The 27,972-nt window shown below is 35.9% G+C and overlaps 1 protein-coding gene and 1 long non-coding RNA gene across 6 annotated transcripts in view; both read right to left on the bottom strand.

The window, feature by feature from the left end:
• The window catches only part of GPC5 (glypican 5), a 626,060-nt gene that overhangs the window by 378,058 nt on the left and 220,030 nt on the right, over nucleotides 1-27,972 (bottom strand). The gene's annotated exons all lie outside the window — the stretch shown is intronic.
• On the bottom strand, nucleotides 1,594-23,652 carry LOC116439930. The gene is made up of 4 exons (XR_004238341.1): nucleotides 23,642-23,652; nucleotides 14,026-14,030; nucleotides 11,112-11,117; nucleotides 1,594-1,759 (listed from the first exon to the last, which is right to left on the bottom strand). It is a non-coding gene; the product is annotated as an uncharacterized LOC116439930 (long non-coding RNA).

Below are 27,972 nucleotides of genomic sequence, written 5' to 3'. Positions count from 1 at the left end.
CTGTTTTCCAGTCATTTCATGTTTTTAATAAAATCGTACAATAATTTATTGCTTTTATAGACTATTGAGATGCATTGATTTTAATAATTTATGATCCATCCCTCTGTGTTTATGTAGTGCAGCCTGAAACCACACGATTCAGCTAACTATATACATAGTTAAGACAGCAAGAATATATAAAAGAAATGTAGTAATATCAAAAGAAAATGGTGTTTTCCTTTTAGTTTGACTCTTTGGGCATACATTCACTCCATGATGCCCAGAGGAAACTCAAAGCTGTGGATCAATAAAAGAACAAAGACATTAGGTAAAGTCAACCATGACAAAAATAATAAAGAAGACAAAAAAAAAAAAGAATAGTTTTAGTTTTTGATAAACGTTCTAGCTCTAAGAATATCAATTGCCTAGAGAATTTAACCTATTAGTACCACAGATTCTATTCTTCTGGGGTTCTGTTGTAGCTAGTTAACTGTAAACTGAATTTGATTAAGCAATGAAAACTTGGAAAATTTTATGCATGACAAAAAGAGACACTGTCCTTTGTCTTTCTATGTCAAAAGTAACCCTAGCCTCACTAGGACTTATTCTGGCTATAGCCCTAAAAGACAACAAAAAATGTTTCTATAAATACATTAGCAACAAAGGGAGGGCTAAGGATAATCCCCAGCCTTTGGGGAATGTGGGGGGAAACAGTGACAAAGGAGGAAAAAGCTGAGGTACTTAATGCCTTTTTTGCCTCAGTCTTTAATAGTAAGACCAGTCGTTCTCTGGATACCCAGCCCTCTGAGGTGGAGGACAGGGATGAGAGCAGAATGAAGATCCCATAATCCAAAATAAAATTATCAGCGACCTGCTGCACCATTTAGGCACACAACAATTCTATGGGTCTGAATGGGATTATAGAAATATAGAATCATTACGGTTTGAAGAGAACAAGTCAACCATTGAACCTTTCATAAACTCGGTGTGGGTTTATGAAAGGTAAGTCTTACTTGGATAACCTGGTCCTTTCTATGACAAAATGACCCACTTAGTGGATGAGGAAAAGGGTGTGGATGTTGTCTTTCTCGACTTCAGTAAAACATGTGACACCATTTCCCACAGAATTCTCCTGAAGAAACTGGAGTGGAGAATAGAGTTACAATCACTTGGCAGACAGTCACAGGTGTTCCCCAGGGCTCAGTACTGAGGGCAGTCCTGTTTAATAGCTTTACCAACAATCTGGACAAGGGGATTGAAAGCACCTTCAGTCAGTTTGCAGACACCACCAAATTGATGTGCTAGAGGACAGGAAAGCTCTGCAGAAGGATCTGGACAGGCTGGATCTATGGGCTGAGGGCAATGGTATGAAGATCAACAAGGCCAAGTGCTGGGTCTTGCACTGGGGTCACAATGAGCCCATGCAGTGCTACAGGCTGATGGAAAAGTGGTTGGAAAGCTGCCTGGCAGAAGAGGACCTGGGAGTGCTGGTCAACAGACGCTGAACATGAGCCAGTGGGTGTGCCCAGGTGGCCAAGAAGGCCAATGGCATCCTGGCCTGTATCAGCAATAGTGTGGCCAGCAGGACCAGGTCAGTAATTGTCCCCCTGTACTCAGCACTGGTGATGCTGAGGGACCTGGAGTTGTTTAGCCTGGAGAAACTGAGGTTCATGTGGGACCTCATCATCTTCTAAACTACGTGTCAGGAGGTTGTACTGAGGTGGGGGTCAGTCCCTTCTCCCAGGTAACAAGCAACAGAACGAGAAGAAATCACCTCAAGCTGGGTTAGGGGAGGTTTAGATTTCATATTAAAAATTAATTTCTTCATGGAAAGGGAGGTCAAGCACTGGAATAGCCTGCTCAGGGAAGTGATTGAGTTACCATGTCTGGATGTATTTAAAAGATATGTTGATGTGGCACTTAGGGACATGGTTTAGTGGTGGACTTGGCTGTGTGGGTTAACAGTTGGACCCAGTGATCTTAAAGGTCTTTTCTAACATAAACAAATCTATGATTTTATAATTGATAGCTGTGACAGAAAAAGAAAGATTTCTTTAAGAATTTTTTTCTTCTTTTTTTTTCAAAAAAATTTCTTCCTTTTGAAAAATGAACACAGAACAAAAAAGTAGTATCTCCCAGGAAAAAAGAAAAATATTTTACTGTTGCAAACACGTTTATACTTCGGTTATAGTATAATCATTCATTGATATGCTGAATAAATGAGAAATTACAAAAAAATTGTCTTCACAAAGTATTTCAACAGATGACAGATACCATAAATACAGACTTTCCTTCTCTTTTTATTTTCCTATTTCCTTAGGTTTTTTTTTTTTTTTTTCAAAAAGCAGGAGAACCATTAGAAAGATGAAATGGTTTGATCTGAGAAGTTTAACAACTTGAAACTTCTAACTCTGTATCTGAACTCAGTTATTGTTTTTGTTGTAGTGTGCAGTTAGCTGTGGATATGAAAAACCTTAATGAAAAACTGTTCCCTTGTAGTCAAACAGAATGAACTCCCAAGGGCATACCTTATGTGTCATCCACATTGTGCTTTTTGATCTGATCAAATTGAATCTTTCATGCTTGCTGAATACACAGGTGGTGTCTTATAAAGTTGCCTGCTCCTTGAATTTTCCATAGCCATTTCTAAAATTTATGTTTTCATGTTCTCAGTGCCCCCTGGGGCAAACACAGCTACACCTACTTTAAATTATTTTTGAAACTTCAAGTTTTTTATCAGTATCTAACTCTTTTTACTTTTTTAAACTTTTTTACCCCCCCCCCCACATTTTTCAAATCACCATTCTTGTGGATTTTATAGACTAGCAGGGTTCTCCTTGGGAGGCCAGTAGTTTTGAATGACACTCCATTCTAGCCCACTTATCTGAGCATTAAGTGCAAGCTCACGTAGCACATAGAAGAGAAACTGAGTGTATGACAAAACTGTGATGCCAGAGAGAAGGGAATGTTAGAAAGGTGGGATTTGTCAAAAGTGGTGGTGGTTGAGAGTACTTTTTTCCTTTATTTTTCACCTCTAAACAAAATAGGTGAGTAATTACAAATACAATATGAGGTAAGGGAGGAAGGAATACTAGTTAGTTTTACAAATATTACTTGAAAGTACAAAAGATGAAACAGGAAAAATAAAAGTTTACGTATTATGGTAACTATAGACAAAGCAATACTGGACTTTGAAATTGCCACAAAGAGATTTGCTAAAAATTTTTCAGTGGTCCTGCCAGTGTTTTGGAAAGTGCTGTGATAGGCTTTCAGAGGGTGAAGGGTGAGGGGGCATAGGGAGGAGTGGGTTATATTTTAAATTAAGTATGATAAACATTTGTAAAAAGATTTTGGGAAGAAAATAACACCGAACAAATTCAGACAGCTCTCCTTCTGATTCCCACTGCTTAGGCTTTTAAATTAACCTTTCAGGAGACCCTGCCTTCTTGGTTACTGCACTTAATGTAGACAGCCCCAATTCAAGGACCACAGACCTCAAAATATCTCTTAAAAGTTGAGAAATCTAAACAAGTTAGCAATAGGATAATGATGGTTCTTGGATAATGAGAAAACATGCTGAGAGAATTGAAGTGCAAGGAAAGGAAACTGCAGTAAAACAAAGATAGAGCATATCCCCTTGGATGAGTTATTTCACACTGCATTTCTACATTTTTAACAACCAGTAGTTATAGCAAAAAAATGCATAGCTTTGCATTTTAAAAAAATATTTAACCAGGCTTTTAAGAATCATCCACTTGAGCTTGGAATAAACCCACCATGGTGTGACTGAAGCATACAAGGCAGAAAGCCATTTAGTCATGACTCCCTGATCTCACAGTACGAAGAGTTAATCTTCATATTATTGCACTGGTCAACCACCTTTGCTAGTAAACATTATTTTCTCCTCAAAACGTGTCTGACAGCTTTCTCGCATCATTATTTTTCATAAATTTCAGATTAAAGCTGAATTTCCAGATTTTCCTTCTGAAAATTATTATAAGCCAGGAAAAGAATTCCCCAACCATCCTCCATATTTCTTTGCTTTAAATACCAGGCTAAATATGCTTAAATAGCAGGTTCTAACTGAGAGTTATCTTTTCTAAACATAATAGTTTTCTCTGTATCTTCTGTATGTTTCCACACTCCTTTAAAATACTGACTTCAGCTCTGCGGTGTAGTATTGGTCTCCTCAAGGACACATTTAAATGTGAAAAATAGTGTTTCCTGTTGCTCCTGTACACATTTTTGTTTAACCTTTCAAGGATGGCAGTAAACATTCCTGCACTTATTGTAATCTCAGGCTGCTAAACATTTTGCTGGAGTACTGCTTGCAAAGGCATGGCTACCTGTTCTGTGAGTATGACCTATCTGCAAAACATAATTATATGCACTTTTTTTTTTTTTTTTTTGCAACATAAAAGTGAGACACTGACTTAAATTTTTAGTTTCTTTAATAGTACTCAAACCAGTACATGTCAGTGCGTGGTTTGGGGGTTTTCTACTACTAGCAATGAATGAAACAAGCTTAGCTAGTGAAAACACTGCAATTCATTTTCACTCACAGATTATTTGCAGCAGTAATATATAAGGACATGGGTTTTAAGGCTAATGGCCTAATAACTCACCTTTTTGCAGCTGCTTAAGATTCATTTAACTCAGTTCTCTTTGGGAGTGGTAGTTAGATATATGATTGCTTAGGCTGCTAACTCATTTTAAAAACAAAAAAAGCAAAAACCCAAACCAAAAGAAAACTTAGCTGCAAGTTAATACACAACAAATTTCTTTGTGTTTCCTAGGGAAAGTAAAAGGAAGGAGGAGATAGAAGCAAATATTTAACCTGCATCTTCCAACTTCTTGCCACAGAACCATTCACATTCCCAGACCACAAATGAAATTTTTTTCAAGATTCTTAATTTAAACAAAAAGATTTTGTGTGCCAAAAGACCTGCTTGTGCTACAGCATGGAGCAAAACATGAAGACTGATATGAGAAACCAATGGGTTCCATGGCTAAAACAATATTCTTTTTCACTCCATTTTCTACATGAGAAAATTCACTCATGCAAGGATTCAGATGCAGCTGAAAATGTACGTGCCAAGGCATGTATTTATCTCTAAGATAGGAATCCAAACTATCATCACAGTCAATGAAGATCCACTAAATACAGTCAATAGAGTTTACAGAGATATTTGTGTCACTCTAAAACCAGACACTGATATTTGATCTGCTGGTTCTCTAGACACTATTGGTGTGCTGACAAGAGGCTCGATTCACTTGACCACAGGTATTGATTTAGTGTCCTCTGAGACAGGAAAGTCTATCCTGCAGGGCCTCCAGCTGTTGCTCCTATGATACCTGTGGGTCCCATGCCATATTTGCCAGCCACATGCAGGTACCTAAGATAGGCTAAGATATTTCAAAGTGTGTGTTTGAACAACAGAATTGAGCTTCACTGTCTCAGTGGTTGAATTGCAAAGGAGGTGAATTCCGTGGCTGTCAGGACTTAAAGAATGCAGTAAAAATGTCTCAACTGATCATCAAAGAAGGAAGTTCCTATAAGATAAACCACCACAACAGGCACAGATGGAAAAGAGGAAGGCATTAATTTCAGGCCTACACAACGGTGAAAGGTTTGGAATTAGCACACCAGACAAAATACCACTGTGCAGACTGTGGGAAAAGCACAGATGGCAATGAAAGGAAGATGGCAGGCCTGATGAGACAGCTCTAGGTAACTTACCCAGACAAAAGTTCCAGCCATGGCAAACTGTGAGAAAAGGAAACAACTGCTTACACACATGCCATCCCAAGTTATGGGAATGACACATATACCTTGTGGATACCCGGGACTTGGACTGTATAAAAGTAGAAACTCAAGTAGAACACTTGGGGAGCCCTACCACTGAGCAGACCCGAGTGAAGAAGGACCAATGGCATGCTGCAGGAGCCCATGTGGTGAGGATATATTTTCCTTAATCTCTCTCTTATTCATTCTTACTCTTCTTCCCCCTCTCTTCCTATCTGTCTCTACCTCACGTTTATTTTTAAATAAAATCCGCACTATTGATGTTGGCATATGGTCTCCTTTGTACCTCAATTTGGGAAGAGGCATCTTTTAATAATTCCACCCTAACATTATTTCAGTGTATCATAATATTATTTTGGTATCAAAAGTGATACTTTACTATCATTTTGATGTCAAAAGTGGGATCAGAACAATGGCATACCCAGACTTCCCCTCACACTTCTCCCCATCATCTACAGCAAAAGACCTGGGAACGCGATGAAGCTCTTTCATTATCAAGTACCATCATAAAACCAGGGTTTGGGAGGCAAGGAGAAAACCTTTTATTCAGGTTACAGTCCCAGACAATAGTCTATAGTATAAACTGTTTAACTAACACTATTTGATACAGCCTTAGACATCAAGGTCATATATACTATTCACACTATTCACACTTAGCCTGAGAATTTTTTTAGCACATTAATATGGCATTTGTGATGCAGAAATATCCAATGCAGGTGATTAAGTAGTCACAGCCATAGACAAGACTGACATAAAGTCACTACAAAAATTATGCATTTTTATTCCATCAAGTAAATCAGTTGTTTCTACTAGTTTTACACTAAATATTTTCAGTGGGATTTGGAACAGACAGAAGTGGGATTTTAGCTATTCATATTTGGGAATTATATACACACTTCATGAAGCAGCCATTAATCTTTTACAGCTGGGAAGCCTGGGTAAGTTAAGAATCAGATGACAGATATAAATTAATATGATACCAAATTTTTATTTAGAGGACTTAAAAAAGGCAGCCTTCAATTGTAAATTTTATAACTTTAAATGTCTAAGCTTTAGGTGTGCTTTGAATATTGATTTAAAAACAGAAAAACAGGATTCAGTTAGTCTTCTTCAGCAAACACTCATTAAAACCCCCTCACTATTAGATTTTACAAAATGTAACATTAAAAAAAATAGTACAATAAGCACTTTAGATTATTAGAATTTAATTTCAGAAGCTTATTAATTTTTTTCAGTATTAATGCAATTTGTCTTTCACTTATTTATGACAATGAAACCAAACTAAGTAGCCAATTTATTTTTTGTATATTTGAATCTTTTAATTACTAGCTCTGTGTCTCACTTTAGGTTGCAAAATGGAATTAGAGTGAATAATATAAGTATTTGGACTTTTGGGTCCAAAACAATACTTTTTTATGCAAGGGCTCTATTTATGTAAAAATTCAACAACAAAAAATTAGACCTTAATATGGTTTTTCCAATTATTTTGTAATTTGATTATGCAAAAGCAAGAGCAGATTTTACAAAGGATTAAGAGATTCTTTTTTTTTTTTTAATCTTAAATAGATGTCTTTCTAATCATACTAAGAAAGTTACCATTATACTGTAGTGTAATTCTAAAAGGTTGCTGGGTGTTTATTCAGGTAAGATTGTGGTGCTCAGCATTACCAAGATAAAAGAATTATGAATATGTTAAGAATATGTTGGAGAAAATAGGAGTTTAGCATAAAGACCCTATTTGCAAGCTATACAGACACATAAATAATCACATTATTTATGTAATAATTTATTTATTTACTGTTAATTTGTGCACTGTGCACTCTTACAACAGAATTTACTGGAAAAGCATCCAAGATTTTTAGACACCTTAAGGTAGCTGCAAAACTTCATCAGTCATTCTTTATGCTGACTAAAAATGGATGATACAGTTTGTGATGCCTTAGTCATTGCTTTCTGCAGGACACATACTTGAACCAGTGTCAGCAACATTTTACATATTCAAAAACAAAACTGCTTTTGTTGCTTCTTAGCCTTTATGAACAAGAGGGGTTATTCTGTAAGCACCAAGGTTGCCCCTTTTGCGTCCCTTCTGCAATTTTATTGGGGAAGGGGGCAGCTGTTTTGGGGAGGGTTTACAGTGTGAAGTTGTCATTAAGCTCTGCTAACTGAGCAGAACTTGTAATTGCAGTGATCCTGTCTCTTGTGAAATTCTCTTTAAAACATCAGCTGAATTAGTGAATTTTCAGTTCAGTGAACTGCTTATCTTAGCATTTGGATAAATGCCTACTTCCTCTACTTTACAAATTAAATGCATTACTTTTCCTTATCACAATATAAGTGGCTTCTAAATCTCCCTCTTCCATATTGACATCAGAGCTGTAACTGTAACATTCTCGGGCATTAGTTTCCATCTTCTTCACTCATCACTGCATTCCTTGCTGGTTCACTCTGCAACAAAAAGTTTACTACACTCTTAATGTTTTAGGGTTTTTTTGCTTCTCTTAAGACGTATGTCCACGCTGAGTTGGCTGTCTGCAGTTAGTAAGTCCCCATTAGTATCAGGTTACATGAGAAACTAAGACCTTCTAGCTCAGGATTTTTTTTTCTAATGGTCAACATTTGGCTAGGCAACTTAAACTTATGGTTAGATCCAGATCATATATTGAGAACATGTATGTGGACAAGATATCCTGGTCTGTTTTCTCAGGGTAAGGTCCAACACTAAAAACCTGCTTCATGGAACACAAAATTCTCATTTTATCAGTTTTGATTTTTATCAGTATAACTTACTTCAAACATTCTATGTTCTTTTTCTCAAAAGTTGTGTGGTTTGGCCAAGTCCTTCTGTTCGAGACTATGAATATAACAAATTGCTTCAAGCATTAAATCTTACCTATGTATTTGGTCTGACTCAATTTTTCATCCTAAAATAAACTTCCTTGTTGACCTTCCCCTCTAGGATTTGTTCTCCCAGTTATTTCTCAGTTCTGTAAGTCCCTGACATAGATAGCCTGGTTTTCTGGTTGACATTGGTAAAACAATGAGTGTCCTGAAGTGACTAGAATTTTATAACTGATGCTCCAATGAAGATTTCATCTCCGACTGTAAGTTACCTACTACAATGCTCCCAGCCAAGTTTTGATTGGACTGATTGCAGTAACTTCTCCCTCAGGCTTCATCTATCCTTGTGCAAGAGATTACCATTCCTAAATTACTGGCTATTAAAGACTGTGCGCTGGTTGCTCAGGCATTCAAATTCACAGCCTGGCACATTAATTTCCTGTGCCACTGGTTTTACTTTAAATAAATATAGCAATCCTCAAACTGGGAGTAGCTGGCATGTACTTGTTTCTAACAACCCAGGTTTCATTTGGAGAGTGACTGTTTACACGAGCATGCAGTGACAGGACAAGGGGAAATGGTTTTAAACTGAAAGACAGTAGGTTTAGATTAGATATTAGGAAGAAATTCTTTACTGTGAGAGGGGTGAGGCACAGGAACAGGTTGCTCAGAATCTTGTGGGTGCCCCATCCCTGGAAGTGTTTTAAGGCCAGGCTGGATGGTCTCTAGCAAGCTAGGGTAGTGGAAGGTGTCCCTGGCCACAGAAGGGGAGTTGGAGCTAGATAATCTTCAAGGTCCAAATCAAACTATTCTGTGATTCTATGACTCCATGATTTGGACAACTTCTGAAGAAAGACATAACAGAAGAGATGAAGGAAATGTTCTAAATTGCATGAAGAATGAGTTTGTTTGGAGTTATTGCCACCTACTAGATTTTCTGGGACGTATTTGAATTCTTCATACTCCATTTTCTGCTTCATTTTTGTTCAGCAAGGTAGAAGCACATGCAGTGTCTCCATGGAAACTGAATCTTACAGTTGTCATCAGTACTGTCCTTTTTGACTACTTGGTTACCCAAACACTGGGGCTGTGTGGGATCAAACAGTCCTTATGCAAACCTGTTCATTTACAAATAATAAACAATAAATCTCATTCAGGCCACACTTGGTCCAAAATTTTTCTTCTCTTTCTCTACATTGCAATCTTGTTGGCTTTTCTCTCCATTTCTTCTGCCCTTCCTTTTTTATTGTCCTGCAAATCAACGCTCAAAGACAATTTTCTTCCATAAGTGCCTGCCTATGTGTTTATTGTGGGAAGTGATACCAACCTGGGGTTGAGGGCAAGGCTTCTATTGTTTCAGTTAACTAGCTCTGTAGAAGGTTTTACAGCTTCTATCAAATCAGGAAAGAGGTTCGTATCCAGCCTCCATGACTCTGAATCTGGCTCTTAATAGTTTCAGTAATTATAGAATCATACTGATTTCTAACTGACTTTGCATGATGACATTGCAAATGTTAAACAAAGCAAGTTTTCTTTTATCTGCCATAAAATTTATATCTTTCTTCTGACACATCTACTATTAGACAAGCTCCTGAGTTTATGCCAGAATAATAAAATCTTCAGTGAATGGAAACATAAAAATAATCTTGTTCTGGTAGAGCTAAGAAACTTACTTGCTTTTCAATTATGTATTTAAAATAGGGGACAAGAAAAATTGTGAGAAATCTCCACAGCTTTTCTCTAAACACAACTAGATGATCACTCTGACAGATTCCATTCTTTTGGTGGTTGGTTTTCTGTTACTGAAGTTTGTAATATCTTATTAAAATTCTCTTAGGGTGTAGAGATGTTTCAAGGAGCTTATTTCTTTCCACTAATCTCTAGCTGCCTGATTATCAGTTCATTTATGCTTTCCAAGGAATCATTTATTTTTTTGAGACTGTAATTTTTGTGCAAGCCTGACTGTTATCTCATTTGCTTGCAAAGTGACAATTAATTCCTGATATATAGCCTCTAGTGTACAGCCCTTGTCATTTGCACAATGAAATACTCAATCACTGATCTTGAAATCTGTAGGAAAGCATACTAAAACTTGTGTAAGGTTTAAGGGGCATTGTTTGGTTTAGTATTTTTCTATAGAAATGAAATAAATGTTGACACATATGCACACATATTATCTGTTCTAAGGCAGTTTTTATTAATTGCATTTACAACTACACTTCATCTGATTCTCCTCTTATTTCCTTTTGAAATTTTCCAGAAGTATGACATTTTAGACAGCAAGTCTCTCTGTGCACTTCCTTAAGATGCTTGCTATAAAAAACTAGCTGTCTAGTGAGACCATTTATTGGAGTTTGAGAATTACTTTCAAGCAAAAAATTAGACTAAGAATCTTTAAAAATGCATAGGAAACTTTCCCCAACCACTTAATCACTCATTAACAAAATTATTTAGAATGGAGCTTTCTCTGTGCAATTAACAGGACTTTTGCCTTTGACATCAGTGAAAACTTTGTTTAGAGAAATCTGGGATCTAAGAGAAAATCAGCTGACAATGCAGCTGTCTTTAAACGGATGGTATGACTGATAAACTTTCACGGACTGGAGTGATGTGAAGGGTACAAAATAATTTTTAACTGAGGAAAGATACTGTTGCAGCAGCTAGAGGCAGCTTGAAGAAACTTTAGCATAGTATGCAGGGTAAAAAAGTATGTGGAGATAAGTGGAACATGGGTTTTGATTAAACTTACATATTTGGATCAGTGGAAATAGTCCAGATTTGAAAAGACAGAGGAAAGGACAGAACACCGTTCTGCCAACCTGAACAGTAATTTGTTCCCATCCCCATACCTGCCTTAGCTTTTCTCCTAATATTTACACAATGTTTAGTTTCTTTCGCCTCTAAGTTAGAAAAAAGCAACCTGCTAAGTATATATCTTTTAAAAAATATTTTTCCATTAAGGTAAATAAAGTATTCATAGCACTAGTATAAGGGGTCCCATTCTATTCCTGCTGAAGTAGCAGTAAAATTCAAAGTGTTTTTAATTAATGCTATCAACATTAATGAATGTTTAACCAAGGTAATACATCTATCCCCTTATCTACAATAATTGGAAGTAGCAAAAGTACCAAAAAGACAAGGAAGAAAAACCATACAGTGTTAAAAGATAAGACAAGAATAAGTCCACAGCTAACATATATTATTTACCAGTCACAGGCTGCAATCCAAAGCTTAGAGGAAGAAAGAGGAAATTTTGGTTTAGTATTGCTGAGCTTAGCATGACTGCAATACCCTCACTAAACTACAATAGCAAAGATTCACTTGGTCCTTTGTCCAAGTTTTTTTCTTTAAATCTCCTAACCAGTCCCATTTTTTACAAAGTTATGCTCCTATGGAAACTACTTGGAACTATACTTGAGGTTCAGAAATGTAAAATGTCAGGACATGAAAATACCCTGATCTGTCAAAACGTTTGGCAGAACAAGTTTATCTATGAGCTCTATCAGGCAATTGCATGAGGATATTCTATGAGGACAGTCTTCAAAAAGGGCAGGAAGGAGGACCCAGGGAACTATGTGCCAGTCAGCCTCATCTCTATCCACACAGATGAAAGGAGGAGAACACAGAGTCAGCATGGATTCACTACAGGTAAATCATGCTTGACCAACTTAATTGCCTTCTACGATTAGAAAACTACCTGGATGGATGAGAGGAGAGCAGTGGATATTGTCTATCTTGACTTCAGCAAGGCTTTTGACACTGTCTCTCACAATATCCTCATTGATGAACTGAGGAAATGTGGACTGAATGGAGAGTGAACAGTGAGGTGGATTGAGAACTGACTGAATGGCAGATCCCAGAGGGTCATAATCAGTGGCACAGGGTCTGGTTGGAGGCCTGTCAAAAATCGTGTCCCTCAAGGTTCCACACTTGGTCCAGTATTGTTTAATTTATCCATCAATGACTTGGATGAAGGCACAGATTCCTCCTCAGAAAGTTCTCTGATGACACAAACCTGTGAGGAGTGGCTGATACCCCAGAGGGCTGTGCAGCCCTTCAGAGGGACCTCAACAGGCAGCAGAGATGGGCAGAGAAGAACCATCTGAAATTCGACAAAGGCAAATGCAGGGTCCTGCACCTGGGGAGGAAAAACCCCCTGCACCAGCACAGGCTGGGGGCTGACCTGCTGGAAAACAACTCTGCAGAGAAGGACCTAGGGGTGCTTGTGGACAACAAGCTGTCCATGAGCCAGCAGTGTCCTTGAAGGACAATGATGTCCTGGGGTGCATTAGGAAAAGCTTTGCAAGCAGGTCAAGGGACTACTCAGCCCTAGTGAGGCCACATATGAAGTACTGTGTCCAGTTCTGGGTCCCTTAGAACAAGAGAGACAGGCAGATCCTGGAACAGGTCCAGTGGAGGGCAATGGAGATGGTTGCAATGGGCAATGGACCAGAGCATCTCTTTCATGAGGAAAGGCTGAGGGAGCTGGGCCTGTAAAGCCTCAAGAAGAGACATCTGAGAGGGGACCTCATCAATGTCTGTAAGTATCTGAAGGGAGAGTATCAAGATGATGTTTCCAGTCTCTGCTTGGTGGTGCTGAGCATAGGACAGGAGGCAATGGGTGGGAACAGATGCACAGGAAGTTCCACCTGAATATGAGGAAGAACTTCTTTACTGTGTGGGTGACCATGCACTGGAACAGATTGTCCAGAGAGATTGTGGAGTCTCCCTCACTGGAGAGACTCAAGAACAGTCTGGACACAATCTTGTGACATGTACTCTAGGATGAACCTGCTTGAGCAGGGAGGTTGGACCAGATGACCCACTGTGGTGCCTTCCAACCTTACCCATTCTATGATTCTGTGACATTAAAGACTTAAACTATATACAGTCATAATTGATACATGAAATGACTTGTACATATATATATACATGTAACTAGTCTGCATGTAACTAGGAAATTTCTCATCTCTAGATACATGCAGACAGAGTAACATTAACTATTTCTTTCTTGCTTTCCTTGCCTCTCTTGTACAGGTCTTGTCAGCCACGTTGCCTCCCTTGTTTGTTTCTTTTCTTTGTTTGCATATTCCTTTTTAAATTTCTGGGGTATATACTGTCTTCCATTTTTTCCAATGTTTTTTCTTCTTGCTTGTCTTCCTCCATTAAATATTTACTAGTATATATCTCATATTTCCTATTTTTCCCTTTAGACCTATTGTTGCATTTTGCCACACTTTTAATGTGCCTTTCAGTGAATATTTTCCACTTCTACTCATCTTTACTCTTTTCCAGATCCTTTGCTTTTTTTTTTTTTTTCTCTTTTGTTTCTCCTCCATTCAGCTATTTAATTATTACTATTCAGCTTTCCATTTGTAATATTTATCTTTAGGTCACACTTTGCCTATGTAGCTGTAAACTGCATGCAGCACACACACATAAGCATCACATTATAGTTTTAGGATGTGTTTCAATGCAAAGCTTAAGTTACATTTTAATTCATTTAAATATGACAGCAATAGATGTGAGTAGGCAGAAAAAAACCCACCTGCTTCAGCATATTTGGGAGATGTAGTGAGGGGATCTATTACTTTAATAAATGATTGATTTCATTCAGTTTCAAGCTTGTTTTGAAACAAGCCCCATTGTCATTCTGTTCGTACTCTGCCCAATGTAGCACTTCTTGTTGATGTTAAAGACAGTCAATAAGAACTACTGCAGCATTATACAGACCTTCTCTGTCTTTTGTTTTCTGCATAGATATCAATTTGTTAAACAATCTGAATCTTTGATGACTTACAAAACAGTTCAGCTAATGGTCCATGCTTTAATGCATCTTAGCAGCAGCAAACATCTGCCTGAAAATGGCTGTGCTTTCATGACTGTCAGACTCTAGGGAAAATGGGAAGATAGATGTCATTTTGCTGATCAGGTTGAAAAGTTTCCTGGTTCTAAGCAGCTACTCCATGTAAATAATTTATAGTCCAAAAATAATATGCTATTCAACACTTAGAGGAAGGAATCTTCTTTCTGTGTCTGTTTTATAATTGTTCCTTTAGAATTCTTCCAATTAATATTCAAAGATTACCAACTTCCTATCTATAAATGAGTTACTTATTAATATTACATAAGCTGTTCTCCTTTCTTCTGATGAGGCAGAGCACAACACACTGCAAAGAGTATTGACAGGAAAATACATGGTTTGGAACTGTAGTGAAGCCATTTACCATTCATGAAGTAACTTACTAATAATAGTTGCCTGCTTATGAAAATTCAAAATTTAAGGTTTTAACAGGGCACCGAGATCAAAAAGGAATAGTAATAAATAACCTAGAACTGAATTCTGTTTTATACAGCTGCATAGAATAAAGGGTTCAATTTGATTTGCATGTGCATGTGCAACATATGCAAGACTTTGTTGGAAAATTCAGCAGAGGAATACGACAAGTAAAAGAACTGTTTGTAAATACCTAATGGCCATGGATAACAATAAATAACAAAAAAAAAAAAAGGATCTTTACATGAGTGTGCCTTTGAGGAAACAGGGGAACTATTCATAAAATCAATGAATGAAAGAATATGCTGAGCTGGAAGGGACCCATCAGGATCACTGAGTCCAACTCCTGGCCCTGCACAGGACACCCCAAGAGTCACACAATGTGCCTGAGAATGTTGTCCAAACAATACCCTAGCTCAGTGGACAAAAGCTAAGTAAAGGTTGCCTTCCACACCCAACATCAATTTATCGAAAGCGTGTACAAATCACACACAAACCAATAACTGTAGAGCAGTGATGTACTGAATGAAACTTCATAACTACATGCTGATTATTTTGACATGTTCAGATGTTTAATATCGTGCCTGACTGCTTCTTTATGGCTGATGATTTTCTTTTGTTAAATATGACATGTCTAAATAAATTTGAACCCAAGTGAATTAAAACACTGATTCATTTACTTTGGCTAAAATCCCATATGTACAAACTAAATTCATGGTTTTGCTATTGCTTATTCAGTGGTATAAACTTATGACTATCTAAGAATTCATCTAATTGTTGCATATTCCATAATTCTTCTGCACAAGCATGTATATAGATCCTGTAAGATCCAAGACACTCAGACACTACTCCTCACAGGAGGAACCAAAGCCATTATATGTCCAAGACTAATTTTTTTTTTTTTTTAATAAATAGAGAAGCCAAGGCTTTGCTGGCTCTTAAAATAAATTTGAAATTTGTTTATATATAGTAAACGTGGCATCATATAAAAGAAACTAGTATATTATTGACATTAGAATAATGTTTTCTAAAGGACACAGAAGGATTGCACACAAATGAGCAGTCTGCTCTCACTAAACCATACTAAGATCTAGTTAGTATTGTAAAAACTAAAATTAATCAGCACAGCATTCGGATGGGAAGAGAAACACATATGACAGCATTTTGTCTACTTTAAAAATAAACCTCAGTGACTAGTTTATTTTTCTTAGGAGAATCTGTGCTGTGGTCCTGCCTTTAAAAAGAACTAGAGTTGAAACAAATTTAATATAGTTCATCTTCGTTTTCTCTTAGATTAAAAGTTTTCCACAGCAATAGGCAGGCACACAAATAGGAAAACAACATTGTTCTCTAAAGCAGTCCTGATTTTTGCACATGTATGTGACATACATGTTTATCACTTTATAATTTCATCATATCACTTTCTGTATTTCCTCTACATGTTGGAAAATGCTGACTGAAAAAAATGTGGCAGTCATAATAAACAAGAAATTGTGAAAGACAAAAGAACTAGAGGTAAGAAATTTAGGAGGTAGAGTTTGTGTGAAAAAAAATAAGAAAAAGCATTCTTTCTTGAGTGGAAACTAAGTTTTCAAACCTACATCAATATTTATGTTAAGACAGTACAGTAAACAAACAAACAAACAAAAAACCAACAAAAAAAAACCCAAAAAACCAAACAAACAAAAACCAAAATAGATGCACTAAGGAAAAAAAAGTATAAATTATTCCTGTTTCAATTTACCAAAAAAACACTAAGTTGCAATTCATATGGAAAATCAGCTTTTTTTGTTTCTCAGAATTTGTCATGGAAAAGGAAAGGATTGCAATGTTAGTGAAGTCTCTATTTCCTGTTAATTTGTGCCTCTTAGAATCCACCAAAAGGCCAGTTGGAGTCTGATATGACTAAATTGCAATGAAATTGAATATCTGGTAAGAAGTCTTCTAGGAAGATCAGAAGAATCTTATTTTTTGAGTTTAAAAGGTAGTTTTCCATAATAAGCATGACTAACTGCACTAAATTCTACACTTTCTATTTAAAAAGAAAAACTGAAAGATCTTCAAAATGTGAGTCAAGTGCTGCCTGAGTTTCTGCTGCCTTGAATATGAATGTGAACATAGAAACATACAGTTTCCTTTCAGTGGAATAAATTTCAGTAAAATAGCTTCTGGACAGGGAAGGAAAACTGCCATCCTCACTGGAGTAACAGCAGTAGGGACATACAGGTGCAAATCTAGAACTTTAATTTCTGAACACCTACAGTAGAAGCAGCAACCATGACCAAGTCCTGTGTAGCAGGAGAAGAACCACTTTGATGTGTGCTAAGGAGGAAGCAGAGGATGACAGCACTAATAAATCCATTCCTGAAGAGCTTGAAATTCAGCTTCTGCAAGTTTGCTTCTTTTGTCACAAGAATTTACCTCACTTGCCTTGCAAGTGATTCTATCAGAATAAGAGAGAAACTGTCTACTCATAGTTGCCCTTCCCACCCTCTTGCAATAAAAGCAGACAGATATGATTTTTTAAATTCAATATACTCCTATTATATAAATATTTTAATTATATCTGTAATAAATTTAAATATAATGGAATTATACTGAAGGCATATATACTGAGGCTAGGATGTTGGATGTGTTTATTTAAAAACAGAAAACTTGTGTTTAGCATGCTGGAAGGAACTTCACTGCCTAAGAGCTCAGCTTGTTTGCTAAATGAAAGCTGTTAGCTGATTCATAAGATGGTTCAGATACACATACACATAAGACTTTAATACTTCTCTTTTGTAAAGGAAAAACTATTTCTCAGAAAAACACTCTAATGGAAGAAAAATTTGTCATGGACAAATTTTGCAGTGAATCTTTTGGAGGTATTTTGTCTTTGAAACATAATAAGTGTTTGGCACACTTTTACTCACCAACTGTGTGAGAGCTCATACTGTTCACACATACCTAAAGTAACACGGAAGGGTACTGCATCATGCATCACCTCTAGCAGTGCATTTTTAAAATACCAACTTTTGACTCAAATGCTGATGTTCTACAGAAAGGTTATAAATTCCACCAAGTGACAGTGGCTATTTCAAGAAACTTCAATAAACATGAGGGTACAGAGGTAATTCTGTTTCAGAAATCTTTCTGAGCTAAGCAATTCAAAAACCAAAGCAAAAATCTTAAGATATTTTCATTTTTTGAAGTGATGAATTACTTCCTTCTTGGCTTTCTCATAGCTTAAGGTAGTAATATTTTTTCTTATTCTTTCTTTCCATTCTCCCCTTTCTGAGGGAATGAACAGGGCTTTTAAATATTTAAAATATTTTTTTATTTTTGGGCCACACATTACCCACAACCCCTTCCTTTCAGTATCCCATAAATATTTTGCTACCACATCCTCTCTTACAACCCCTTGCAGAAGATTACTCCCTGAATCCCTCCTAATAAGGAATTTCTCCATGCCAGAAGATTACTCCCTGAATCCCTCCTAATAAGGAATTTCTCCATGCTTAACAACATCATGCCATAAATTATTACTAATTTTCTCACTACATGAAAAAAGCAAAATTCTGTCCTTGTCTTCTTCACTTTCACCTTTTTTATTTCCTAATGTGAAAAAATTGCAAAAGCAATAATAATACTGCTAACTTTAGAAGCCTACCATACCAATGCAGAAAAGAAGTAGTCAGTAAAAAAGTACATAGATGTCCGAACAAAGCAGAGCAAAGGAGCAACTGGTGTGGGTTTCTGTCACTCTCTTGTTTAACAGCATAATGAGATGTGTCATTAGCATCAGGTATGCTTGTTCCTATGTTACAACTTTGTTTTTCCCCCACATAGTTTCTATATCCCATATATAGTCACTTGGATGCACAAGACAACAGCTCAGAGACAAAGATGTGTTGCTCCTGGGATTCAACTACATTTGAGCATAACATGTTGATTCTCAAAAATAAAAGCATTTTCTTTTTAATTACAATTACAACTCAGAATACAAAGGATAGTGAAATTTACAATCTTATGAGGAGGAAGCAAACAAGTATTCTTCATATGAATTCCCTGCCTGCCCTTCTTGAAGAGTCAGTATTGATGCATTGCAGCACTCAAGTTATGAAGTTATTCCGCCAGATCTCATTTATTACAACACCAGTAATGTCACAATTCAGCATCTGCACATGGAGCTTTAGTTCTTCCTGCTGGTTTCCAAGGTTGTACGTTTGTGCATATTTCAGGAGAGCTTTCTTTTCCCATTTTCTTGTTCTTGGAGCATCTCTTGTTCTTGTCACCTTGCACCCTTTGCTATGCATCTCTGTCCACTGCTTCCACACTTAACTGAGCTGTAATTTCCCTCCACTACTGGATGTAGTTTAAAGCTCTCCTCACCAGGTTTGTCAGCCTGCTGGCTGCTTTTGCTCTGCAAGACAGGTAAGTTCTTCTCTTTACCCATTAATCCTCAAACTTAGACCATTTCAATGTGGCCTTATTTAAAAATCAGAATTAAAACATAGCATATGGTGCAGAAAGAATTCCCTTGAAATCATAAAGAAAATGCCCTCATGTACAGAAGCAATAAAAACACTTCCACAGAATTAACAGCAAACCAGCTATTGAAGTAAATGAAACTGGAAAATGTGGATGAAGTTGAAAATTAAAAACCACCAAAAATATACAGGTCAAACTCCAAGATTTTACCAACTGTAACAGTTTTTGATAAATCTCCAGCCTAAGTAAATGGGAACTTTTATTTTGGTAATATATTGCATCTTAAAAATAAATTCAGTTTTTATTGATTTTGAAAGTAACACTTGCAAGTATGAAGGTAATAGCTTTTTGATTGATTCAGTCAGAATGAGTTAGGCTTTGTGAATAAAGGGGAAATTAATCAGTAAGGGTTGATTTAGGGCCTCTTTCATAATATGGATTTCCATTTTTGTGTGTCATTGTTCTGTTGTTAAAAACTTGATGGACTGTTTGCACTGAGGTGAATGATTAAATGTCTGTAACTAGGAGTGACTGAAAAGTGAAGCCATCTTAAAAGAATTAAAGCCTTCCTGAAATTAAATGCAACAATCAAACCTAATGTAAGAAATTGTGCAGAAACCTATAAAGTAAACAAGCAGAAAGGGAAACATTTTCCATTTCAGACAGAGCAGCTCAGAAAAGAGAACTATTGCAGAAATTAATTTTCAGCAAGTGAAACAATGTTTAGGAGGCAATAAAGAAATGAATTGAGGTATTTGTGACAGGCATTCAGCAAGTGAAACACTTCCACTGTACACAGTACCAGTTTGACAAGAATGACCACATAAAGTTGTTCCCTACTGGACTTTGAGATTCTTTTTTTTTCTCCCTATAGAGATAAATGCTATCTCAGCAAGGGCCAAAACATTATTAGACTTGCTAAGTAAAGCTGTCATTGAAATGGAGGTTATTGGATAGTGAGCTGAACAAGTGGGTTTTTAGGTTTTTTTCTCTTATTAAAAATAATTATTCAGGAAATGTTAGACTACAGGAGTAGATAACAGTTTTGTGCCAAAAATTTCTGTAAACTAATTTACTTTCATGCCATTGGACTGCAACTGTTACAGGACAGAAGCAGTAATAAAATTCCAGATAATGCTCGTTTCTTTTTCCTTAGAGAAAAGACAAAAGAGGCCCCTGTTATCTGCCACCTTCAAGCAGAGGACAATTCCACCATAGCTATTTATCTCTACCCACAAAAGCAGACATATGATATAGGATATTTCAGTGATTATGTATAAAGATGTTTTATGTATGCATGTATGTGTTTAAGTGTATACACTTACATAATTTGCTAAAAAGAAGATGGAAAATGATAAGAAAACCTATACAGAAACAGATATTAACTAGATTTTTTTCAATGCTTGTATATATTGCCATTTTCCCCATAATTATCTTTGAGACAACTAGCTTAATGAAAGAGAATATATCAATCATGGAATAGATTTGTATCATAAGACCTCGTTAACAATAGCACATATTGTAATAATTAATGAACTCATGGCTTACAAATTGATATTTCATCTGTTTCCTGGAACTGACTTAACTGATGATGATCAACTAGTCCCTTTTAGAAATTAATCTTTTTAAAGACAATATAGTTTTTAAAAAATCCAGTATGATATTACTTCAAAATCTTGAGCAGTGATACTGTGACATCAGAGCACCTGCACAGAAAACTTGATCCTGGCAAACAGCCACACTCAGAAAACAACCAAAGTGTGTTAACTTTACTAAGTTCAGATACAGAGTAAAGTAAGGAAGATGAATGAATATAATAATTCAGTTGCTGTGATGAGTGCAACAAGTATGTTCTTTGCTTTTCCAGATTGCTTTATGGTTACTACAAGTTTTCTCTACTATATTCTATCAATAAGGTCATGATTAGGCTTGGGAGGAAGCCAGTTATTTATGTTGGTTTCTGTCTTCCAGATCAGCTAGACAGGTAATAGTATAGTCTAGTGAAACAAGATCAATATGCAGTCAAATTCAGAAGCAAGCACAAACAATGGCATGAGACTTTTCTGGACAACTGTTCCCTTCTTCCTCTGTTTCAAAGAGGGAAAAGTCATAAATACCAAGCACCTCACTGTTGTACCATAAGAAAACTACAGAAAAAGGCGAAGAGAACCCTGTGTATTTCTTCATACCCTAGAAGTACATATTCCTGCAGGCAATCACACATGATTTCAAAAATGACAACGATTCCTTTTTCCCTTGAACATGGGAGACATTTGGAAAATGCTAAATTTACCATAACTTGTATTTGGCACCATGGATGACCTGTTTAGAAGCAGTTTTGGGTTAAAACAAGAGAATCCTTTCCAGATGCTTATAAAAGAAAATGAAAAGATATTTAGAGAGTTTACTTTTAAAAAGCTTCACTCTATCTGGGTTTTACACAGTAGCACTAAAGACAGTACTGTTACAGAAGACTATGATAAATGGTAGAACATTCTTTGCTTCTAAATGCACTGGAACACACATGTATAGCCAACAATAAAATTACTGTAACTTCTTTCCCAAAAAAACCCAAGAACTCTATGAAGATCATAGCTTGCTTTATTCTACACTGTCAGTGTATTTTATAAGTCTTGTTCCAGTCAGCTAAACTAGTTGGAAAAAACTATGTATAGACTGCAGGATGGATGGAAATACAAAAGTTATAGAGTGAAGATGTGTAAGTCAGAGGATTCAATTAAGGGTCTAACAAAACTCTTGCAGACAGCAGATCTCTGCTATTTTGGCAAACTATTAGGAGACATCAGCTGAGAAAATAATCTTTCCAGGTCTAAGGGTTCTTCCAAACTTTAAATCAAAGAATATGGTGCGCCAGCTGGCAAATGCTGTTTGGACAGGTGTTAATTTTCCCACCTCTCAATATTGTCTCACCTGTGTTTCCCATGACTTTATGTTGTGTACTCCACAGACAGTAGGCTTTATTGGGAACATCATGGCCTCATCCTTGCAGACTACTCTGCAAGCTGCTGCTGCTGCTGCTAGCTTGGTTAGATTGGATACTTCCTCAGTATTCACCATTGCTTGGTCTCCCATTAACAACTTATATAAAATGAGACACACATTTTGAGTGCTTTCAGAAATATTATCAAAAAAGCATTTAAAAAGTGATAAAAGGAATAGAAAAATGGCATAAGAATAAAATTCTCTTCTTTTGCTGAAATTGATGCACATTTTATGAAAATTTCTGAGCATGAAGTATTGAATTAATGATTTTTCAGATTGAATACTTTCAAAGGTCTTTTGATAATAGCTTCACTTTCTTACTTATTTTCTACTGTTCATTTTACCCTATTTTTTTCTTGCTAATACAGCAACAGACTTCTCTCTGTGGTCACTGTAATAAAGGACTTCTTAAGATAGCAATTTAATTTTATTTGGATATTTCTAGGAGAGAACTGTGCTGTAAACACTTACTAATGCATTTTTTTGCCTCTTCATGTCAGATAGCATATTGCAGAGACAACTGTTATACTAAACACTTCTGGAGGACGCTTCTCAGTATTTTCTATTACTAGTGCATTGGATATTTTTGTTTTCTTCTACTTGGGAGAGACAGGAGTGAAATGGACTGGAGAGATGGAACTGCAATTTTTATGAACAGTTAGTTTTGGAGTTTAAAGGTTGAAGATTGACCTAGTTATTTTCCTCTCTGAAGGCACAGTATCTATATTCACTATTTCCCAAATATTTTTATATACATTTTGAATTAGTTACATTTTGTGTTCAAGTACATGTTATTTATTTTCCAAGTGCACAGATTCATTTCTAATAATACAGTGCAATTAAACATGCTGCCAAGACATGCCTATAGGAACTCATGATTCACAGCTATATACTGATCCAAAACATGTATCAAAATTACAGTCATTAAAAAAACTCCAAACAATAAAACCCCAAACAACAACAACAACAGCAGCAAAATAGCCCCCCCAAAAAACCAACCCAAAAAAACCCCCAAAAAACCCCAAACCCAAACCAAACCACACCAAACCAACAACAAAAAAAAGCCAACCAAAAATCCCAAAACCAAAAACACAACAAAGATATAGCAATAGTAAAATGTAATGATTTTTGGTGAGAACATTTTATATTTAAACTGAAGGACCTAATTATAGTAATAGAGCCACACTATCATAGGACTGTATAATCAATGACAGTTGATTGAAAATTGTCTGTCTGGGAATAAAAACAAGGATCAGTGGCACAGTCTAGTTAGAGGCCAATAACTAGTGGTGTAACCCAGGGATTAGTACCAGATCCAGTCCTGCTTAACACCTTCATTAACAATTTGTATGATGGGGCAGTGTTTGATGGGCAAGTTTGCTGATGACAATGAGCAGGGAGAAGGGGCTGATATGCCAGAGGGTTTTGCTGCCATTCAGAGGGTCCTCAACAGGCTGGAGAAATGGGCTGATGGGAACCTCATGAAGTTCAGCAAAGTAAAGTGCAAAGTCCTGCACCTGGGGCAGAATAACTCCAGGCACAAATATAGGCTGGGGACCATACAGCTGGAAAGCAGCTTGGCAGAAAAGGACCTGACGGTGCTGGTGGACACCAAGTAGAACATGGGCTAGTGATGTGCCTCTGTGGCAAAGACCACCAGTTGTCCTCTGGGCTACTTTACAAGTGTTGCCAGCAAGTCAGGGTAGGTGATCCTGGAGAGAATCCAGCAGTGTCACTAAGGTAATTAAGTGACTGGACTATATTTTGTGTAAGGACAGGTTATAGGAGCTGAGGATGTTTAGCCTAAAGAAGGATCAGGAGAACTCATAAATGTGTATGAATACCTGAAGGGTATAAAGAATAGGGAGCCTGGCTCTTTTCGATGGTGCTCAGTGGCAGGACACACTCTGAACCACATGAGGTTCCCTCTGAACATCAGGAAACAATTTTTCCTGTGAGGGTGATCACACTGGCATAGGTTGCCTGAAGTGGTTGTGGAGTCTCCATCTTGGAGGTATTCCAAAACTGTTTAGACATGGTCCTGGGCAATTCACTCTGAGTGGCCCTGCTTGAGCAGAGGAGTTGGGCCGTACGATCGCCAGAGGTCCCATCTACCCTCAGCTGGTCTGTGATTCTGTAATAATTTGTCTTCAGGCTCCAAAGCTTTCAGCCCGAGTTGCTCTTGGTTTGTGTGTATTGCTGTGCAGTTGCAACACTTTTGGCAGGATGGCTGTGGTATGTAAGAGCCCATTTTTAGCTGTTGGTTTGTAGTTTTCATTTCTCATAACTCTTCTTGAATCTGATCTAATACTTTCTCACTAGCATCTATATGCCCACCTTAAATATATAGCAGGGGAGAAAAATCAAGGTTTATCTGATTTTTAATCAACATTGTCATGACTTCATTTACTTTATGTTAATGGACCAATTGTTTTCCAAATTTTAATACTATCCATACCAAAATTCCCAACAGAAGTTCAAACTGCAGAAACATGTAATTCACAACACAAGAAGATTTAATATCCTAAAGAGTACCTCAGAATAACAAACAAACCAAGGGAAGGAGAAAGAAGTGTTAGTATAAATAATTTTGGAGTAAACACCATATACATTTCAGCTAAATTATGGCATTTAAAGAACTAAGGTTAAATTAAAATTTATGTCAAAAGAGAGCAAAACTTAACAGACAATAAACAAATCTCACAAACAATTAGGAACCCACAATTTCCCATCTTCCAGATCTTGTTAAGAAAACTGTCCTTTATTGCTTCTTTCTAACACATACATTATGTTGTCTTACTGAGTACACCTTAAATCAAACTCCCATTAAAATCAGAAATTAAAGAGAAATGCTGAATTTGTTCTTATTGGTAGACAATTAATTGTGAATAAACAGGAAAGAGTGTGCCTTTTCACAAATAATAGGTTCATAGTCAAAATTTTAAATATAAAACCAATAATTATATTAATTGAATTATCTAATAATAACTGACTTGTATTAACGTCATATATATTCTCTCATATATATATTTTCTTAAGAAAAAATAAGATAAAGGAGGTGTGACTATGCAGATCCATCTGCAAAATTTTTATTCCAACAGAGGTCCCAATATGTGCAAGCTAATCAGCACTTAGCAAAAAAAAATTAAAGAAGAAAAAGGTTTTAATGTCTCTTCTTTTATTTTAGATCAGAGGTCTTCTTGAGAATAGTCTGCAAAACCAGTCATTTTATGTTAATTCTATGTTAATTTTCCAAACCAGTATCTTAGTGATGGTTAATGGCAAAGGGATTTCTGAATTAAGTTTCAGCATGTTTTTAAGCAAAAATTTCATCAGCAGTTTGAAAAAAACCATAAAAATACAAACACTAAAAAATATTTTTGGCAAGAATAATTAACAATTATAAATACAGATACTTTTGTAAATCTATGCCTGAGGAAAAAAATGGCCATTAATCAAAACAAAGAATACGATTACATTTTTTTCATTATAGTATTCATAATAACAATTGAATAAGCTTCCAAAAGTTGAGTAGCTCATAATCCAAAACTATTCTTTCAGAATTGTCATTTTAATATTTTTCTGTAAAAGTAAATTCATTAGTAGCATTACACAAGTTTAAAAAAAAAAAAAATTAAACCCAGGTTTGCATTAATCATAACACATTAAAAAATAAAACAATACCTGAATGCCATATGTCATATGCCAATAATGGAACTAGATACTGTAGTTAACCCTTTTCATTATTATTAAACTTTATAAAATAGGTGAGAAAAACAAAGATCTTTGATCAAGTCTGATACAAATGAAAAAGACACCAGCGATAAATATTTAAACATCTTTTTCAAAGCCTGTTTCTACTTTTTCATATCTCAAAACTGCTTAACCAAATAATTAAGTGTTGGAAAGTACCTTAAGACTTTAAGAGATTTTTTTTTTTCTAAGATAGTAACTTTATTTCTACAACAACAACAACAACAACAAGAAGAGGATTTTTGTTTAGAAGCCTTTTTGCAGTATCCCGCTAGGAAAGAAATATATATTGGCTTACCTAGTCATGGCATAAATGCAAGATTAATTTTTTTCTTTTTCATTTTGCAAAGACTCATGTCGTTTACAAGAGTTTTACAAAAAACATGGCTCAAATTTCTCCACTTCTACAGTCTAAAATGTTCAAGGCCATCAGGATAGCAAAAGCAATGAAATGTTCTCAAAACGCTTTCATGAATTATTTTTGATTGCAATAATTTCCTATGGAAAGTTCAACGTAGAAAGAAGTCCCTTATGTTTTAATTCTACCTTTTTTAATTATGTAATTGTGAAATTAGATGTAGAAATATCAGTAGAGCAGAAAATGGCTAAAATGAATCTACACAACTATTAAAAAGTCAGCAGATATTCAATGTTAATAAAAATTTTAATATATTTTAGTGAAATGTGTGGAGTTTGGGAATACTCTGAGCCTTTTAGTTCTACTGAGTTTACTAATAGTAGGATTATTGATCCTATAAAGGCAATAAACTCTGAAATAAAATCACTTGATCAACTGCTGCACTGATGATTAGTGTATCTCAGAAGCATTCAACAGAAAGTGGAAAATACTATTACAGTAATTTTTAAAGCAGTGTTGCTTTTTCCCTATGTCCCAGCCATTATCTACTTGGTTTCATTAAAAGCTCATCACAACAACACAATCCTCATTTTCTAAAAAATACCCAACAGTTTTTACATTGTTAATACTGAAAAAGCAGGTAAGAGATTTTTTAATCTCTTATTTTCAAGGATCAGGCTAACATAACCAACTTTAGAACAGAACAGTTTAATATTTACAGATGGTTTGGAAATATTTAGGAATTTAAGTGAAGCAGAAAGAACTGAAAATATAAATTCTCACTACCATCTTTTCCTTGTGATAATATGAAACACTAAAATTAAATATAGACTCTGAAAAGAAATTAGGAAATATAATACCATAATGCAACTGGATTAATGAAATAAACAGTTAATATATATATCCACAGGTTCTCCAATTACACGGAAATACAGTATTATATTAGTAATAACATTATTCAAGCTTTTAAAGAATAAGGTATAAAAATAAAAATCTATAGAACTAGCACATAGAATTTGTAAAAAAAAATCAAATTTCATTTTTATATAGTTTGTAATTCAAGAATAAACTTGAAATAGCTTTAAAAAACCCAAAATAATAAAACCCAGTTATGTTCCACCCTGAGTGCATATGTCAACGTATTTAAATACTGTATAGAAAATTATTGGGAAGAACATGAATGTGTGATAAGAACCTGTTTCTGGACCTACAGCTGTGAAAAAAATCAGCCTTCTATGAATCCAAATTACTGGGAAATGGCTCAAATTCATCTTTTGATCAGTTACTAGACTCAGGTGTCCTCATTTGCCTCCAGCTGATGGGTTTCAACCTCACAGAATTTCTTGATTGTAACAAGAAACCTGTCCAGCCAAAGCTCTCGTTGCACATTTTTGTATTTCATTCTAGTTCTATTGCTGTGGCCCTTAATCATTTCTATATTACCTGATTTTTCTTCAGATTACCAAATTTTTTAACTTCCAA

Source organism: Corvus moneduloides, chromosome 2 (assembly GCF_009650955.1).
Source record: "Corvus moneduloides isolate bCorMon1 chromosome 2, bCorMon1.pri, whole genome shotgun sequence".
In the NCBI taxonomy this organism is placed as follows: Eukaryota; Metazoa; Chordata; class Aves; order Passeriformes; family Corvidae; genus Corvus; species Corvus moneduloides.
Note: the sequence above shows the minus strand (reverse complement) of the source record. Positions and strands in the feature narration are given on the sequence as shown.